The following is a 3564-nucleotide window of genomic DNA, read 5'->3' as shown; positions in this document are numbered from 1 at the left end:
CCAATGTCACTGGCTTAAGCAAGGGGTCACTGGCTCAGCCGGAGCCCCCTGATCAAGGAACATATAAAAAAACAATCAATGAACAACTGAAGTGAAGCAACTATAAGTTGATGCTTTTCAGTCTCTCATCTCTCTCTCTTTCTCTCTCCCTCTGTCAAAATCAATAAAATTTTAAAAAGTATAATTTATTTATCTTTCTTACTAGAATCTACTTCTCAGAAGGATTAAGAACCATGTGGACTTAAACTTTAGATTTCACATAGTTCAGGCAAATGTTATGCCCAGGGCAAGAACTTAAGCCACATTTTAATTCATATTTATCACATAAAAGAAAAAGCAGCAAGTTTGGCAAATACAAACAGATTTCAAATATAAGGAGCCTCTAGTCAAATTGCAGAGTCTGAACAAGGTATATAAAAAAGACCACTCAAAACACCCAGAGCTTTGTGCTTGGAACCAAATGAGTAGCCCCAAAAGTAAGCCCCAGAAGGGGGAAACCCTCGTGAGCTGGGGATTTCAGGGAAACCTCCAGGGAGAGCTGGAACCCACTGGAACTGCAGGGACACGACCAAACCAACCACTCCCCACACCCACACAGGTTCCTAAATAGTCACCACTCAACTCTTTTCAGTTGGAGGATGAGTCAAACCAAAACTATCATCAAAGCTGCTAGGCTCTTCCCCTGCTCTTTTTGCACCTAAGGCATAACAGCATCAAGAAAAAGGCAACAAAAACCTCTGCAATAAAGCAGTGCACTTGAAGGAGTGACTTATTTATTGTCTTTGGCAAGAGGCCACCGAAGGGCTGTAACTGGCATCTCTCGCTCCCAGGAGTTCCCGGGGTGGGAGGAGGCCTGGCCTCGTTCCTCCACAGCCTTTCACTCATCCCGCCTCAGAAAGGAAGTCTTTATCTGGAGTTTAAGTGGGACCAGGTCGAATAGAATCTCACGTGTGAAATTTTAATTTTTTTAAGGAAGAAAACATGAGACAAAAATCTAGTACAGAAAATGCCACTAAATTGTACACTTTACGGTGGTTAGTGGTTGTTTATTTTATGTGAATTTTACGTCAGCTAAAAAAAAAATGAGTGGAGGAGCCTTAATTTGCTATCTGTTAAAATATTTCTGATAGCCTGACCTGTGGTGGCGCAGTGGATAAAGTGTCAACCTGGAAATGCTGAGGTTGCCGGTTAGAAACCCTGGGCTTGCCTGGTCAAGGCACATATGGGAGTTGATGCTTCCAGCTCCTCCCCCCTTCTCTCTCTCTGTCTCTCTCTCCTCTCTCTCCCTCTCTATCTCTCTCTCCTCTCTAAAAATGAATAAAAAAAAATCTTTCTGTGGTTACAAAATATGTCCATCTTGTTTTGTGTTTATAAAGGGTGGACCAGACCGAAAGGAATTTAGCACCGTTAGGAAGCTCTGGCATCAAGTTTTTATTTGTTTGTTTGGAGAGAGAGAGACAGAAAGGAGAAGCATCAAATCATAGTTGTGTCACTTTAGTTGTTCATTGGTTGCTTTTCATACGTACTTGACCAAGTGGTTTCAGCCAAGCCAGTGACCCCTTGCTTAAACCAGCGACCTTGGACTCAAGCCAGTGACCATGGAGTCATATCTATGTTCCCATGCTCAAGCCAAAAAACCCCCTCCCCCCCACACACACTCAAGCTGGTGAGCCTGTACTCAAGCCCCATGAGCCCCCACTCAAGCCGGCAACCTCAGGGTTCGGAACCTGGGACCTCAGAGTCCCCAGTCTATGCTCTGTCTACTGTGCCACCACTGGTCAGGCCTGGAATCGAGTTTAGCCATAGCTCTGCTCCATCTTTAAATTCTCTACCCCTCCTTTTCTTTTATAAAACACCAGGACTGGAATATCTGGTCACTGGGGTCTCTTCCAGAAGTATATTGATTTAACGGAAAAGGCATTTACATTTTTCTTGTTTTCCTTCAAAAGTGCTTTTTTTTTTTTTTTTTTTTTTTTTTTTTCTGAAGCTGGAAATGTGGAGGCAGTCAGACAGACTCCCACACACGTCCGACCGGGATCCACCCGGCACGCCCACCGGGGGCGATGCTCTACCCCTCCGGGGCGTCGCTCTGTCCTGACCAGAGCCACTCTAGCGCCTGGGGCAGAGGCCAAGGAGTCATCCCCAGCGCCTGGGCCATCTTTTGCTCCAATGGAGCCTTGGCTGCAGGAGGGGAAGAGAGAGACAGAGAGGAAGGAGAGGGGGAGGAGTGGAGAAGCAAATGGGCGCCTCTCCTATGTGCCCTGGCCGGGAATCGAACCCGGGACTTCCGCATGCCAGGCCGACGCTCTACCACTGAGCCAACCGGCCAGGGCTAAAAGCGCTTTTTTTACTTCATGATTCAGTAGGTGCTAGCGCCCCTGTGATGTGACCAAAAAAAAAAAATCTCTTTCCCTGGGTTTCCTTATCTAGGACTCATTCATTGAAAAAGCAACAGTGTAACTCATTCTGAAACACAGAGTAAATAGAACCCAGAAGGACAAATCACAACCCTGCCCAGAAAGTGTTGGAGTAGCGATCAGGGCGGAGCGCAGAAGGAGCTGGGAAGGGATGGGTCCTGGGGGCAGGGGGTGGGGGGAAGCAGTTGGGAGTTGGCCAGGCTGGGAACGCAGACAAAGGCGGGGCCTGGCAGGTGCAAAGGTGAGCTGGAGTCAGGTGAACAGCCCGGTATACACTTTTGTTATTTCCACCAGGTGGATGAGGAACTAGGGCTTGGTAGTTGAGACTAGCTCTCCACAATGTTTTTCTTTTCTTTTCTTTTCTTTTTTTAATTAGCTTTATTAATTCACTTTCTTGATGCCAAAGAGTTTTTTTGTTTTGTTTTGTTTTTTTACAGAGGCAGAGATAGACAGGGACAGACAGACAGGAACGGAGAGAGATGAGAAGCATCAATCATCAGTTTCTCCTTGCGAGTTGTGACTTCTTAGTTGTTCATTGATTGCTTTCTCACATGTGCCTTGACCGTGGGCCTTCAGCAGACCGAGTAACCCCCTGCTGGAGCCAGCGACCTTGGGTCCAAGCTGGTGAGCTCTTTGCTCAAGCCAGATGAGCCCGCGCTCAAGCTGGCGACCTCGAGGTCTCGAACCTGGGTCCTTCCGCATCCCAGTCCGACGCTCTATCCACTGCGCCACCACCTGGTCAGGCTGTTTTTTTTTTCTTAAAAGACTTTATTCATTATAGAGAGGGGAGAGAGAGAGAGAGAGAGAGAGAGAGAGAGAGAGAGAAGGGGGGAGGAGCTGGAAGCATCAACTCCCATATGTGCCTTGACCAGGCAAGCCCAGAGTTTTGAACCGGCGACCTCAGCATTTACAGGTTGATGCTTTATCCACTGCGCCACCACAGGTCAGGCCACAATGTTTTTCTTAATCACCAAGAGAGAAATAGCTACCTGACAGTGGGGAAAACTGGCAAATACCTTCTTATCCAGAGATCAAAGTTAAAATCAGGACAGAGGTGACAAATTGACATCATGCACTTCCTAATATTGAGAAGTCTGTGAAATTTCTGCCACAAATGCCCAATCTGATGTTAATCATAAGGAAACAC

The 3564-nt window shown here is 46.7% G+C and overlaps 1 non-coding gene across 1 annotated transcript; it reads right to left on the bottom strand.

The window, feature by feature from the left end:
- Positions 1–2257: 2257 nt before the first annotated feature.
- Positions 2258–2333, bottom strand: TRNAA-GGC (transfer RNA alanine (anticodon GGC)). The gene has a single exon. It is a non-coding gene; the product is annotated as a tRNA-Ala (tRNA).
- Positions 2334–3564: the final 1231 nt, after the last annotated feature.

The sequence above is a fragment of the Saccopteryx bilineata genome, chromosome 4, assembly GCF_036850765.1.
Source record: "Saccopteryx bilineata isolate mSacBil1 chromosome 4, mSacBil1_pri_phased_curated, whole genome shotgun sequence".
Taxonomy (NCBI): domain Eukaryota; kingdom Metazoa; phylum Chordata; class Mammalia; order Chiroptera; family Emballonuridae; genus Saccopteryx; species Saccopteryx bilineata.
This window is presented reverse-complemented; position numbering and strand designations above follow the sequence as displayed.